The sequence below is a fragment of the Hippopotamus amphibius genome, chromosome 1 (assembly GCF_030028045.1).
Source record: "Hippopotamus amphibius kiboko isolate mHipAmp2 chromosome 1, mHipAmp2.hap2, whole genome shotgun sequence".
Taxonomy (NCBI): Eukaryota; Metazoa; Chordata; class Mammalia; order Artiodactyla; family Hippopotamidae; genus Hippopotamus; species Hippopotamus amphibius.
This window is the reverse complement of record NC_080186.1, coordinates 144,597,734-144,614,574: the sequence shown is the minus strand read 5'-3', so window position 1 is coordinate 144,614,574 and position 16,841 is coordinate 144,597,734.

Sequence of the window (16,841 nt, the reverse complement as noted above, 5' to 3'; positions counted from 1 at the left end):
GATTTATGTAAGTGAAATAAAAATCTGTGTTCCCCAAAACTCTGTATACAGATGTCTATAGCAGCTATTCATAATCATCAAAAACTGGAAACAATTCAAATGTTCCTCAGCTGGTAAGTGGATTAACAATCTATGGAACATCCATGCAATGGAATATTACTCATCAATAAAGAGGTGTAGACTAGTGATATTCAAAAAGCATAGATGAATTTATTTTTTATTACATTAGTTTCAGGTGTAGAGCATTATAATTTGACAGCTGCATACACTATGAAGTGTTCACCACCACAAGTCTAGTTACCATCCATCACCATGCAGTTGGACCCCTTCACCTATTTTGCCCATCCCTTTCCAAAACATGAATCAATTTCAAATGCATTATGCTGAATGAAGCAAGCCAGACTCAAAGAGATACACACTGTATGATTGCATTTTTTATGACATTATGGAGAAAGCCAAATTAATAGGGACAGAGAATAGTCAGTGGTTGGCAGGAGTTGCGGCAGGTGACAACAAAGGGATAGCATCACGGAATTTTTTTGGATGAAATGGAAGTGCTCTGTTTCTTGATTGTAGTAGTGCTTATACAACTGCATGCATTTGTTTAACTCATAGAACTATATACCACAGAGGGTGTATATTACTGTATGCAAATTGAAAGGTTATTATTGAAAAAGTAATATCACTAAAGATCTTTTTGGGGAGAGATGGTATGTGAAGCCTGAAGCTTCATGGATTATAGGACAGGCGAGTTGGGTTGGGCGTGACTCTGTGATGAAGTAGTTGCAGTAAATTATACGTTGCCAGAAGTGAGAGCTAGTGAGTAGTAACTTAACTCTTCAGGACATCAAAGAGAGTTTAGGAATGAGAGGAAGAAAAGTGTCGAATGAGACAATCTTTCAGAATAGAATTGAGGTCATGAGTAGCTATTTCAAATGTGAATTGTTTGAGGAGAAAGGGGGCCAACACTAGATTGCTTCTTGTGCAGAAGATATGGAAGGAAAAAATGACATAAAGAGTAGGATGAAAATGTTTCTCCCTGAACGGTTATCAGCAGCAGCATTATACATTCCAAAGGGAATACATTCAGTGGTTCTCATTGCAAATCTAACACGAACTTCTTTGTAGAGTGCTTGGTCTGTGAAGGAAGCTTTCCAGGAATTTCTTTAGCTAGGAGTCCAAGGAAGTCACAGAGACCTAGAAAAATGTTATCTCTGTCATTTATAAGCTTAGATCCCTTGCAAAAATCATTGTGCTTCTCTGATCTTCAATTTTTCCATCTATAAAGCAGGGTTAACAATAGCGTGTATCTTTCAGCATTCAGAAAATTAAATGAGATAATTCGTGGATAGCACTGAGCACAATGCCTCACAGATAAGAAACACTCAGTAACTTGTAGTGACAATTACATTGCTGCCTGATTTCCAGAGCCTGCATATGTTTACTTTTGCCAAGTTCATACTTGTATTTAATTTTTTTTCTTGTCACCATCTCATCAGCAGGAGATCATCACGTGTAAGCAGCATCATCTTGCTGCCTAGAGTATATAGAGTGAATTTGAAGAGAGACGTCTTACTCCCAGAAACACAATCTTTTATACTAAATACAAAGAACTGTCAAAAGGAAGAGCTGTGACTTCCTCCGTCCAGAACTGGTTAACCTGTTGGGATATGTGGTAGATGAATTCTGTGCCACGCTCTCTTGTATACTGTGCACCAGACTGGGAGGCAGCAGCTGCTCTCCATGTTCTCCTTCCAACACACAAAACCAATCTCCCAGCACCAGGGGAGACTATAAAAAGGAAAAAAATGCAAATGTCCAACATTGATTAGTTTTGCCAGCTGCTCTTCTTTAGAATCAACGGATTGGCCACTTTAGCTGTGAAGTCCATTGGACACTCTTAGGGTTTTTTGTTTGCTTTGATTTGTTTTAGAAATTATATTAAAAAATAAATAATCCTTTGCAGGTAAAACCTGTCCAAAAAGTTGACAAATGGAAAGAGGGTTTAAATAAACAGAAGAAAGAGATAATAGACCTCTATTGAACTGTTTCTGAAAATATGAGGGTGAGTCAAATATTATCTGCACTCTGGCTGTAGAATTTATTTTAATTAACTTTTACAAAAGACAAATACATCATTTTTCAACATAATCTCCTTGCTTTTCAGTATACTTTGTCCATCTGTCAACAAGCTTCCATATTTCCTCATTAAAAAATGTTTATGTTGAGCTGGGAGCCACGAAGGCACTGCTACCTTCACTTCTTCATCAGAAGTGAATCTTTGTCCTCGTAGGGCTGCTTTCAGGGGATCAAACAGACGAAAGTCCAATGGAGCAAGATCAGGACTATAGGGAGGATGCTATAACATCTCAAAACGAAGTTTTTGCAGAGTGTTGACAGTGTGGGCAGAAGTGTGCGGACTTGCATTGTCATGCAAGATCATAATGCCCTTGGATAGCAGTCCTCTGCCTTTAATCTGCAGCTTAGGCTTCAGCTCTTCAATAAGCATCTCACTGTAATGAACACTGTTGATTGTTGAACATTTTTCCTGATAATGTTCTAGTACTGGCCCTTGAGAATCCCAGAAAACGAAATCATTTCACGTGTGCACTCAATGTTGTCATTAGCCGTGGACATGGACAGGCGTCCAGCTCCTTCTTGATAGCTAACACTTGTGCGACCTTCCTTGAACTTCCCTATCCATTTATACACACTTCTTCATGACAAAACACTTTCTCCATACTGTGCACAGTCTTCAATAAATAACGGCACCAGGTACACCCTCAGATCACAAAAAACGAATCCCTGCACACCGCTCTTCTTTAGTGCAAATCACAAGTGGTGTATCCATTTTTGCTCGCACCGCAGTTACAAATGAACTGATGTAACATGTTCACACCTGCACAGCAGTGACTGGGGACACAGTAGCCTTGAATGGAAAGTGCTGATAAGACAGTGTGGCCAACAGAAGTTTTAATATAACCAGAGTGTGATAATTTTTGGCTCACCCTCGTAGATTTGACCTTGGGGAGTGTCTGGTTCTTTTAAACATGGAATTGCAAAGTCAAATACTTTCAGAGGCCAGGATAGTATGGAAATGAGTGAGGAAGCACCTGGGTATAAGGCAACAGGGAATGGTGGTGGGTTTGGGCCTATTTTTTTGTTTTCCTACTATTATGAGACATTTGAATACAAAATCATTTCACTTTTTTTTTTTTCCAACTCTGCTATGGGCAGGGGAGAAATAGGGAGTGTGTGATGATAAATGGCAACTGACACAACTTCAGAGATATGGAGGAATCTTGACTCCCATCTTGGTCATGCAGTGGACTGAGGAAGTCTATGCCACATCTGAATTGAACAGCTTTACCCAGTGACAGCTGAGTCCTGTTGGGCAGGAATGTGAGCCCAGCATTGCTAAGTATTTAGTTATTCAAGAGACACCCCACATCTTGATTTTGATGTGATTTCTCTAAGTCACATAAAAATCCTTACAATTTTAATGCTGTCAATTTGTTCTGTTTTGAAAAATAATGGTGTGAATCAAATACAACATGTCTGTGTGTTAGTTTTAGCTGGTGGCTATCAGTTTGTACCTCTGCTTTGGACCTCAGTTTGACAACTGCTGTGGAGTATAGTACTACTTTTGATAGATGGAGATCCATGATAGAAATAAGCTGAATTATGTTAGATATAATCTCTTATTGATCTTTAAAAAGATTACAGTTTAAAATGGTGTTGTGAAATATGAAGTGATTAATTACAGCATTATTCTAAAAGTGAAAGATGGGAAATAGACTAAATATCCACTAATAGGGGATGGATACATGAATTATATTACATCCAAACCATACTATGTAGCTATTAAAAATGAGGCAGTTCTATTGTACTAATATGGAGCCTATGCTATATCATTAAGTGAGAAAAGCAAAGTGTAGAAAATTGTTTATAGCTTGCCACTGTTGTAGTTTTTTAAAAGTGTGATCTATTTCTCTATCGTCTGTCTATATAACATCTATCTATATTTGCATCTCTATATCTCTGGGAAGGAGAGGGAGCCTGGGGGACTAGAAGACAGGGATATGGGGAGACTTACTTTTCCTTTTGTATTTGGTAACATTTGAATTTTTTTTTTACCACATGTACATATTCCTCGTTCAAAATAAATGTAATTAAAAAATATATAAAGTTAAAAACCACACTAATTCATAGGACATAGCCTCTTCCAAAAAGGTAGTAGCAGAGTAAGAATGGGTTGTCATAATGGTGGAGATGATGGACATTTTTTCAGGAAAAGTCATGGTTAACAAATGAACTTATTTACAAAACAGAACTAGAGTCACAAACATAGAAAACAAATGTACAGCTACCAGAGGGGATAGTGTGGGGTGGGGTGAGAGATAAATTAGAAGTTTGGAATTAACAGATACACACTACTATATATAAAATAGATAAACAACAAGGACCTACTATATAGCACAGGAAACTATACCCAATATCTTACAATAAATGGACAAAAATCTAAAAAAGAATAGATGTATTTTAAAAAAGGTAACGGCTAGTATGTGTTTCATTGCCTTTCCACCACTTGCTTGTGAGAGACGATATTGGCTTTAATGGATGGTTGTAAACTCTAATATGAAACAGAATGTGATAAGTTATTAATTTTCCTTATCAAATTAAACAGGATCCTACTCACAAAGGCCCAGATAGATACTGTAGCAGTTCAAGTGCATGGAACGTGCAGTTGGGTTTTCCTACCACATTTGCAATCCTTTTTTATATACATTATCTTCTTTGGGATGTGCTCCTATCCTCAGAAATGTCCCTGCTCTAACCCCCTTCCTTGTCTTGATCCCGAGTTTGGCTCATTTTGGAGCAGGACTAGTGTCAGCTCTTGGCTTAACTGCCTGATATAGTGTTTCCTAGCGTATACTTGGATTGGCCTGAGGTTGTCTGGGCTCTGTTGTATGAATATGCACCTCTTGTGAGGAAAGGAGTGAGATAATGATTGGACTTTCTTTTATTTTCCTCAACCTTTATATTTGGCTAGATAAATATGGATATAAATAGGAATAAAGACATAGACATACATTTGTCTGAAAGAATATAATAAAAGCTAACAATGGTGATTGCCTCTGCAGAGAAAGCCTGATAAGTATTCTTTTTATGCCCAAGAAGCAGGTTATGGGATTGACAAACTGCATTTCCAATATCACAGATGCTGTATTTGAGATGAGGAAAGAAGGAGAAATGAACTAGGCTTGAGTTATTTAAACTATGCTGTCTGAGGAAAACAGGAAAAAAAAAAAAAAGAATTTCTAGTAAATCAGGGGAAAGTTAGATAATTTTATAAATAACATTGAAACTTTTGGGTAACCACCTAAGGAAATTTACATCCCTACCTCAGTCCTTTTACCAAAACAGATTTGTAAAGGGCAGAGTTTAGAGTGGTTCACAGGATCCCTGCCTATGGTATTCACACCTTTGTGTAATCCCTTTGAGTGTGGGAAGGATCAGTGACTTTCTTCTAACCACTGGAATGTGACTAAGGTGATAGGTTGTACGTGATTACATGTATGATTACATCATAGTGCAATGCCCATCTTGCTAGACTCTCTCTCTGGCTTTGATGAAGCAGGATGCCATGAGTTGTATAGCATCAAGAAATGAATTTGAGCAACACTCTGAAAGAGGTTGGCAGTGGATCCTTGTCCAATTGAGCTGATGAGAACACAGTTCAGGCCAAGACTTTGATTATAAGCTATGAAACCCTAAGCAAAGGACCCAGGTAAACAATGCCCAACTCCAAAGCCACAGAAACTGTGACTTAAGAAAGTGTGTACTGTTTTAAGCTGATAAATTTGTGGTAATTTGTGATGCAGCAATGAAAACTAATACAATTCCATGTGCATTAATGAATTAATTGTGGGGAAAAAAAGAAAAAAGAAAAGAAAAAAAAACTGTACAAATCACTAAAAGAAAATGCAGCAGAATGCTTTTGTAATACTGTCTTACAAAAGATATTCCTAAAGAAGAAATGAATACCAAAAACCACAACAAAAAAAGACTGACAAATCTGACTGCATAAAATGTTTAAATTCTACATGGAAAAAATACTATCCTATAAATTTCCTTAATTCTTCAATATCTGCAAATAAAGAAACAAAACCAACAACCAAAAGAATGAGCTAAGAATGTTAACAGTAGGTTCAAAGACGAAGAAATAAATGTCTTTAGCATTCAACAAAATGCTGAGCCTTACTCAATTAAAGAAACGGAAGTGTTCAAAAATGAGATTTCATTTTTCACTTAGATTCACAAATGTATAAAACTTGATAATACTGGGGCAACAGACACTCATGTTATTGCTTGGAATGTAAATTGGTACAGCCTTTTTGGCAATAGAAATAAAAATTTATAGCATACCTACACTTGCCAGTTTTCTTGTATGAGGTCATTCAATAGTCATGCTGGCACATTTGTACAGTGACTTCTGAACAGTACAAACTAGAGATAAGCAAAATGTTCATTGGTAGAAAACCTGTTAAGCAAACTCAGTGATAGCTTACTGTGAAAAACAAAATGTTTTCTGTCTATAAGTTATGATAAGGAATGATTTACAAGCTCTCTTTGAGAGCAGGGACCGTATGCCATTCATCTTTGTTTCCCTGGAGCCTAGAATGGTGCTCGGCATGTAATAGAGGGGAGCAAACAGTGTTTGATGAATGAATGCATGAATGCATACTGGTACATGCATACAGCTGGGTAGTGTCTGGGGTTAAACGTTAAATGTAAGTGCATTTTTAAAAAGTGTTTAAATGTGTAAAAGATGAAAGCAGGAGTTAACTAGAGACTCTGAGGCATCATGTGATGCTTTTGAATCCTGATCTTTTGCACGCTGAGACCATGTCTGGAACCACCAGGGAAGCTAAATGATCTCTGTGAAGGCTTTGCTAGAGTGGGTTTGGGAGCTACAGGGGGGAGGAATGTAGTTATAAAAATGAGAGGAGAAAGGGCAGGTGAGGTGTAGCCTGACCCTCCTTTCTGTGCTTCCTTGGTAACGCCCTGCCCCATCTCCAGCCATCTCTAGTCTCCCTGTCCCTTTAATTCTGCTTATATCCCAGACCACGCTTCAAGGCACATGATTAACAGCCCTCCCACCACCCTCTCCCCGCTGCCTTTAAATGCGGCCACACTACCACTCACCTAAACCCGACAGAAAAAAATACAGTCCTGTCACAATCTTGTGGCAAGCTAGATCTCCCAGCATTAAATCACCATTAAGGGCCTCTGTGAATTTGATAGCAGCTTTAGGGTTTTTTTTTCCCCCTTTCTCTCATTTGGAACTCAGCTAAGGCTTTCCTGTTATGGGAGAGAGATGCTATAAAGACAAACCGTCCGCTACCCGTGTCGTCCATAGGTGCACTCAAACCATAATCATTCCAAGAGGGGAGGAGTGCAGAGGACCGCCTAGCAGAGTCTCTTTTAGGCCGGGCAGCCTCTGCTTGTTGAGCCGTTGGCAAAGGTGGAGTGTGTGCTGTCTGCACTTGGCATCTGCACAGCCATTTGTGAAATGCTTTCACATAAGTATCTTGTTGGCCCCTAACAGGAATCTTGCTAAAAGAAGTATCTATTATGCCCGTTTTAAAGATAAGGAAACCAAGATCCAAAGGCCTGGACTAGTTAATAAGACCTCAGGGCTGAGCACAGGACCTCTGACTAGGAGACTAGAGGTTCTGAGAAACTTCAGATATTTGCCAAATGATTTCTTCATTCTGAAGCTTTCCGCAGTCATGTCAGGCTCTGAAGGTAGACATCCTAGGTTCACATCTTGGTTCTGCCGGTTACTACTTGGACCACCTTGAGAAAGTTACTTACCTCTGTTATCTAGTGCCACAGTAATGTTGCTAAATAAACAACTATGGGTCTTCAGTGACAAGCAATAATAAACATTTGTTTTTTCTCAAGCATCCAGAGATTGGCTGAGTGATTCTGCTGATCAGGGCTGGGCTCACTTATGCGTCTCTGGTCAGCTGGGTGTTGGCTAGTCAGCTAGCATGACTCCATCCTGCTGCATGTGCCTCCCATGATACAGCCAGCTTGTCCAGGCTGCTGCACATGAAAAAGGTTTTAAGAGAGAGACAGTAGAAGCAGGCAAGCCCTCTTAAAGCACAGGTTCAGAACTGGCACATCGTCACTTCTGCACAGTTATTTGCACCAAAACATGTCATAAGACCAGCCGAGATCCAAGGGATGGGGAAGTTGGCTCCATCCTTTGATGAGAGGAGCCACAGAGTCACATACACGGGGTGTGCACAGAGGGACCATGAAATGGCACCATTAGTGTAACTGATCTCCTAAAAATTCCTGCGCTCTTTCATTTTTGTGTTCTATGAATAGATGTTAAAATAGCATCCATTGCACGGGGTCATTATGAGGATAAAACAAGGCAATGTGTGAAAAACACTACACTCTGTGCTGGGATGAGGGGCAGGAAGTTAGAAGGGCCCTGAATCCTAATGACTGTATGGAGTTGCCATACCAGCCCTGCCCTGGCCACCTCCAGACTTCTTCCACTTGAGAGAATGAACCCTTGCGTGTTTAAATCATTATGATTTGGGGGGTTTTTTGGTCACGTGGAGCCAAATCCAGTCGTAACTGATTTGTTTCTCCCCCACCATTCAGGCATAACAGCAAATGTTACCTGATGAGCACACCGGAGAGGAGACGTGAATCTTTGAGGATGGCAGTCAGAGAGGAGCCGCCCTAGCTGCACCCGACCTGTGCGTTTCCAAGTCGGTGTCATGTGATCCCGTGAGTAACTGACTCAGGGCCAAAGGCCTCTGTCTGTAGGCTGAGCAGACCACTGGCCGTGGAATGGCCTGGCCTAAGAGCTCTGCCTAGTGTGGGGGCTCCGTACTGGGTGATGACTGAATGACTGGGTCAGTCCCTCTCATTCATGTTTTGAGTTTGAGATATGTGGAAGCCAGTCAGAAGAAGCTGGGAGAGCAGCAGAGACTGAGAAAAGCTGCCTTACGTGAATGTCAATCACTGCAGTATCTGACTCCCTCACCCGGAGTGGTATTACATGTTTGAACAGTGAGCAGGGGGTTCAGTTCTCTGTGAGTTCTGGCTGTGGCGGTCCTGAGACCTTTCCTTTCTTCTTTGTGTGACCTTATGGCATGATTCAGAACCAGAGCCTAACTAACACAGTGTGTGCTCCTCTGTGTTCTGTATTGTATCTACAGGTGATTTTTTAAATGGTACTTACTTTTTTCTGTCAATGAACAGTGTGTCATGACCATCTTCCCAGGCTGTTAAACATTCTTTTCCAACATATAAATTAGTGTAGAGTACAAGTGTCTGTCGCTATCCAAAGGTAGAGCGTTCCTATGAAAACTTCAGCAGGACAAAGTGGTGTAAAATGAAAAAGAAATTACCTTAGGACACGTCTTGCTAATGGATGCACAAAATAAACCGAGATAAAGCACAGACACTCACACAGTTTAAAGCTAAGGTAGCTCGATGCTGAGATGCTGAATGTGGTTCCCAGGGCAAAGGATCTTGGGGGTGCCATTCTTACCGCTTCGTGTGTGCGCTGCCTCCATAACCGCTCACCGCAAAACCAGTGCTGAATGCTGTTTTCACTTTGCGTCTTTTTTCATGAAAGTGAACATACTCCTTGGATTTCTTTCAGTGAGCAAAGACAGTTGGTAATGTTGTTTTTTCTAAAAAGAGAAGTGGTGTAAAGCAAACTTTTGAAAAGCAGGGAATACCTGGATACTATTATATAACTATATTTAATCCTTCTTCTAATGTTGGATACTTATTAAGTCATGAACTATCTTTTTGTTTGTGTGTTTGTTTTGCTTTTGTATACAGCATCAAATGTACACCTTTGAAATGAAATGTTTGTATACATCTATGATATTTTTATAGGTAGGAGTTTGGTAGGAGGATATTTGGTAAAAAGGGAAATGTTTTAGACCAAGGATTTGACATGAAATAAGCACAGGTTTGTGAACTAGAAAAACACGGGGCATTTTATCAAATAAGCAAATTTTGCTAGTGTTGGCTACGTGGAAGGAGACAGTGGCTGAATTATTGATAGACTTGAATGCTAAGTTAAGGCATGGTCCTTACTGAGGACTTTTTTTTTTAATATGTGGAAAACCTGGAGTATCTCAAGATGAATCTCTTTGTCCCCTGCAAGGCTAGTGTTGTGTTACAGAGAGGGTCAGCCGATGGTAATTTGGCCCATTTCACATTAGTGTGATCTGTATTAAAAGAACAACAACAACAAAAATCCTTTTATATATTGTATTGTGCTTTGTTAAAAGAAATACTATGCTTTTAAGGGTATTTTATCAGTGTAGATATAGTCTTACAACAAATCATGTCCTAAGTAGAGATAACTCTGTTTTGGATTTAATACCACCACTTCCTATTTGTGTCAACCCTTTGAGCAATTTAAAAAATATATATATATATACATATATAGCATTTCACTGTATTCTGAAAATAGCATAGCTCAAACAGAAGATAACCTGCCCATTTTACAGATGAAGGAACTGAAGTTAGGTGATTTAATGAAATAGAATGTCAGAACTTGACTTTTCAAGGTCCCCTGTGTTCACCCCTGCATTTTCTGGTGGTGACAGTGAGGCTTAGCTTAGCTATTATCCATCAGCACGCAGCTCTTGTATGAAGGAGGTAGGCCTGCCCCCTCTTCTGATTTCATATCCATTTTCTTTTCCCTCTCACCCTGAACGCATCCAGCCAACCAGCAGCAGTCTGGATGAAAAGCCAGGTAGACTGATTCCAGGTTTGGTGCTTTTTCCCAGCAAACAAGTGGAAATACTCTTGTCCCACTTTCCTTCCTGAAGAAATTCTTAAACTGTAATATGCAGAAGAATCATCCAGGGGTTTCTTAAACATGAATGTTTCCTAGGCCCCTTTCCAGGCATTCTGTTTCAGTAGGCTTGGGCTTAGACCCAGATATACAGATTTTTAACAAACTCTTCAGATGATTCTGAGGAAGGGGGTTCACAGAGCAGACTGGAAGAAATGCTGTCTGTCCAGTTTCAGGCTTGAAATGTGCTTTGTCTCCTCCTCAAGCATGCCTGCTCTTAGAAAAGTGACTCCAGTCCCGCCTTATTGTAACCCCTTATCAGTTCTATGTGTTTTGCAAATTGCATTTGCTCTTCATTTATGGACAAACCAGGTCAGCGCTGCCAGGCCAATAAGAGCTGGATTTTCGCTGGCCTCATGCATCAGTGACATATTTGCCAACATCGGCCCAGTTCCGACATCCCTGCAATCGGCAGTTGTTGATGATGATGCAGGATACACATGACTCGATTTGCAGAGAGCTGGCTAAGCTTTCAGGGAAGTCAATAAGAAAAATCTCATTTTGATCTGCAGATTGGGCTCATTTGATTTGGAAGTCACTGGTGGCAAAAGAAATATGGGGCCCAGGGATGTCCCTTCAAGCCCCTTTCTGGCTGTAATCACCCCCTGAGAAGCAGTTTTCTCCATCTGCCACCTCCCCCGCTCCTCTCTCCATACATTCAGTGTGTCAGTGATGGAGGAAAAAAAAAAAAAAGCAAACACTCTCAGACTTTCTGCATGATTCTTCTTTCTTACTCCGTGCAGAGGAGAAAGGGTCAAAACAGCACCATAAACCATTCACCCAAACTATTTCCTGCATGGCTCCTAGGAAACCCATATGGCCTTTGTGACTTCTTGCATAGGTCTGTGACTTTCAGCTTAAAGAGGTCAGAGAGGAAAAAGTAAATGCATCATTATGCCTTGTGAAGTAGCTCTTGGGTCTGGGTGCTCCATGGGCTCATGTGCATGTCAAAATGGTTAAGTTTACCTCCTAAGTATCTCTTGACTCTGATGAGATCTCTTTACCACCCCACCCCCCATTACCCCAGTATTTGCTGTAGATTCTACAACATCCTCCTTTCTAGTTTCCCTGCTTCCTACCTTTTTTCATCAGATTCATTATCCATGAAGCAGCCTGAGTAATCATCAGATCCACCCCCCATTATAGCCCTTTGGTGGCTTTGCATTATCCAAAAGATACAGTCTAAATCTGTGCTGTCCAATGCAGTAGCCACTGGCCACGTGTGACTGTTGAGTGGTTAATATGTGATGAGTCTGAACTGAGGTGAGCTGTAAATGTGAACATCAGATTTCAAAGATTTAGGGGAAAAAGGGATGCAAAGTATCTTATTAATAATTTTCTATTGATTACATGTTGAAATATATTTTAGCTATACTGGGTAAACTAAAATATTATTCCATTTAACTTCAGTTGTTTCTTTTTTACTTTTTAAAATATGGCTACTAAAAGATTGAAAATTATATACATGGCTCACATTACCTGTCTTGGACAGTGCTGGTTTAAACTCTTGAAAGTGGCTTGCCCTCAGCTTGCTCCATTCCGTTCTCACACGCTCTATTTTGGCTGTGTGAATTTCCTTTGATCTCTTGAATGAATTACTCATCCTTTTATTTCTGGGATTTTAGTAAGCTATTGCTTTCTCCCACTTCCACTCTTTCACTGTCTCTTACGTATATTTCAGTATGTCTTCTGGAAGCCATTTCTTGGATGTCATTAGCTCATTCCTGACTCCCTGAGTCTGGCTTAGATGGCCTGTCCATGGATCCAGTAAAATCTCTACACATTCTCCTCCGCAATACTTTCCATATACCTCTGGATTTGCTTTAAGTATATATACGTAAAATCTGCCCATTCCACTAAATTGTAAGCTCCATTAAGACAAGAGCTATATCTGGCTTATGCACCTTTGACCACAGAGTAGGAACTCAGTAAACGTTTGTTGAATAAATCTAGACATCTTAGTAAATGGGCAAGGCAATGGAGGTCCAGAGTGGGGAGACTTCTTAACCAGGGTCACAGAGTGAGTTCATGGCAGAGCCATGTTCCATGCAGCAGGGACACAAATTTAAATAATGTATGATATTGGAAGAATTTTTTTTTTTAATGCAGTGGACAGAGATTTGTACATATTGGCTCAATTCTGACCAAAAAGGTAAAGAAAGAGTTAACTAACAGAAGTAACTGTGATGCCAAACCTAGCCTGGCTGGAAGACTCTGCAGCCTAAGGGAATCCCTTCTCAGCAACCCTGACTCCAATACTTCTGGCACTGTCGGGTTGGAAGGAATAGTAACAGAGGGAGGGAATGACGAGACCATGGAGATCTGGGCTATATATAGGTAGAGCAGATACACAGGACAAGCTGAGTCAGGGCCTTGATGTGTTCAAGGAAATTGGTCACCTGGATTACAAACCAGAGGTCATTTATTGAGATCTTGGCACCACCATTCCTCATGTTGACATGTTTTTGAAGAGAACAAAACAAGAAAAGCGATTTTTAGTCATGAAGCCTCCAGGGTTCTGGTATCACCCTTTGCCATACTTGCACCTGGGAGAAAACTCTTTCTGGTCCTAGCAATACATAGCTTGGTACATTTGCAAAGTGTGTCATGTTATAGGTTCTTTAGGAAAAAGTGATATAAGGAGAAATCTATTTTCTATAGGATTTTCTACTGTAATTGAGTCTAACTTTTCTTCTTAATTATATAATATAAGCTCAATGCCAGAAAGTTGGCAAACGTATTAGCACAAAGAAGGGAAACTTTACCCATAATTCCAACAGCCCTAATAATACTATTGATACTTACTATAAGTCTTTTCAATATTCTTCATGTTTATTGACTTGTATAATTTTATAAAAGTAAGATACTGTGAATACTTTTTAAAAAAATTAATTTATTTATTGGCTGTGTTGGGTCTTTGTTACTGCATGTGGGCTTTCTCTAGTTGCAGAGAGCGGGGGCTACTTTTTGTTGTGGTGCACAGGGTTCTCATTGTGGTGGCCTCTCTTGTTGTGGCACATGGGCTCTAGGCGTATGGGCTTCAGTAGCTGTGGTGCGCAGGCTCAGTAGTTGTAGCGCACAGGCTTAGTTGCTCTGTGGCATGTGAGATCTTTCCGGACTAGGGCTCGAACCCGTGTCCCCTGCATTGGCAGGCAGATTCTTAACCACTGCACCACCAGGGAAGTCCCTTATACTAACTTTTCATATTCAGTAATTATCCATGAGAAACATCTTCCTTGTGTCCCAATCTCCAGGGTCTCCGCCCCTCACTTTCTCACTCTCCAGCTGGCAGCAATGGGAAGCAAGGGCAGAAACGTACTGAAGATTCCTTAGCATGCTCACACCATTGGAAGATGCTCAGGTCAATGGAAAAGTGGCATTTGCTTCACCATCCTGCTTTACACTTAAGTTTCCTGCTGGTGTTGGAGGGTTGCCTGCAGAGGTAGGGGGCAGCTGCAGCTCACCACTGGGACAGGGACACCAGCTGCAGGGGTTCCAGGAAGCACTCACTGGCATGAGCCCCCCGAGGAGTCTGCTATCAGCCCCACCAAAGAGCCTGTCTCCTCCAGATTCTTAAAAGTGACATTTCCCAAAATGCTCCATGGGAGAAGAGTTCCATGGTGAGGTAGGTTTGGGCAAAGTTGCATCTTCCATCTCTATGCCGATCTTGAAAAGTCTTGCAGTAAATTTGAGCAGGTTCAAATCTGTTTAAATCAGTTTTCTTCACTAAGGTTACTGGTCACTAAACTGCCAGGGAAAAAGAAATCCCAGCCTACAAATATTCCATGGTATGCACTTAGAGAACCACCCATCTAGAGTAAGCTCGAAGCGGCACACTGTGGGGCAGTACAGGACATGGCTTTCTTCTAAGCCTATATATATATACTTGACCACAGGAGGTAGGGCCAGATCAGTCTGAGTTCTTGTGTCCATTGTCACATGAGAAAGCCAGAGAACTCTCTATTATCAGGCCTCGTGGAGCTTCCCAGTGAGCCAAGACCATTTTCTGATGAGCAAAGGTTAGAATTAAGGTTTTCTCTCAAAAGCTCTATTCTGTCTACCCTCTGTCCCCCACCAAAAACACCTGAATTTGCTAATGATTGTGTGGTTGCAAATGAAAGGTTCATCTATGCCTTATCTTCATATGTATGAGTGGGAAGTCATTATTGTTACCTGTTTAATTTCTGCTCCAAAACTCAGAGAATAAAATATTCTCAAATAGAGAATAACAGTATACTTGTTAAAAACCTCTTGTAGGCCAAGATTTCTTAGAACCAGAGAAATATAAAAATAAAAATTTTGGTTCCCAGTGAGTCTGTGTTTCTCAAATATCAGAATTTTGCATACTACCATCATATTTTCTTTCTGTAGTTTAGTATTTTTCCTTAAATTAACTCCAAGTTTTCCTTATATATCTTCTTTACATTATTCTCAACAACAAAAAATCTGCAAAAACACAGATTTGGCAGTTTTATCTTTTTTCTAATAGATACTAAAATAAAAATGTAAGTATTAAAATAAAACTGCCTATTTAACACCTAAAATTATGTCAGGTCTTACACTGGCAAACTTTTTTTGTAAAAGGTCAGAGAGTAAATATTTCAGAGTTTGAGAGACATGGAGTCTCTGTCATAGTTACTCAGCTTTGTTGTTGTAGTGCAAAAGCAAACCTAGACAACAGGTAAACAAATAAGCATGGCTGTGTTCCAATAAAACTTTTACAAAAACTTACAAAAACAGGCAGAGGCTGGATTTGGCTCATGGGCCGTAGTTAGCCAGCCTCTGCTCTGCATGAGACAAAGAGCTTATTGACACTTGCACCTTCTAGGTGATTACATTGGTTCCTTTTAGACACAATCTGAATGCACTAACCTGGGCAATAAATGAACAGCAAAACTTCTTATTTTGCTGAACAGCAAAACCTCTTCTTTTGCATTCTACCCCTATTTTCTGAGATAGTTCCAGTTTCAACCCGGGTGTCTCAAATTTTGGGATCAGATTCATCACCCTGAATCTCATAAGACTGGCATTAAAATAAAAATCAGGAACTAGCCTTTGCTGGCTCAGCAAAAGAATAGACATCTTGAGACAGACTAACCTCTCCTCACCTTTCTAATGAACTTTGCAGGAATGTCCTAATCACTGATTTTACCCTTACAAAATTATTCTTCGTAAGAGGAAGAAAAAAGCCCCACAACCCAGGTAAACTGGGCTCCTAAATTATTGACACATTAAAATTTAAAATTTTAATTATCAGAGACTCTTATCTGAGAAATTTGCTGGATTTCGACTCCTATGTATCTTTTGTTTGACTGAGTTGGTCCAAAGTTTACCCCCATGGTCTCAAGATTTATAAGAGGGGAAACTTCCTAAACACGATAGAAAGCAAGGCTTGTCTCTGCAATGCTTGTCTGTTGAACCACATCAGTGAGCTTTGTAGACAGGAAGAATATGTGTTCTTGCACAAACATAATAAGCCCATCTACTCTCTGCTTACTGTTTTCCATTCTAGATGTTCACAAATAGTAATACATCAGAATAGCATTTTTTATGTTTACAGAGCTTTTCCAAATGGATAGACCCATTAAGGTTGCTCAGTAATCCAAGAGCTGGGATTTATTATCCTCACTTTACAGGTGAGGAATCTCAAATTAATCCTGCAGCTGAACTGCCAGGCACACTTTAGGGAGAACCCTGAAGCCATGCTAGCCGATTCCCACCTGCTGAATGGGGATTTCCAAACACCCAAGGTGATTCTTTTCCCCAGTCTGCTCTCTGCACTCTGATCATCTCCACCATCCCAGGTCATACACCTAACCCAGTCCTCCATCTACCATAGTGGTCCTGATAGGAGCCATTTAAGGGTGCCTGGCTGGGTCAAGGTAAACTCATCTTTAGTACTGAAATACAACTCTGTCCTAACATA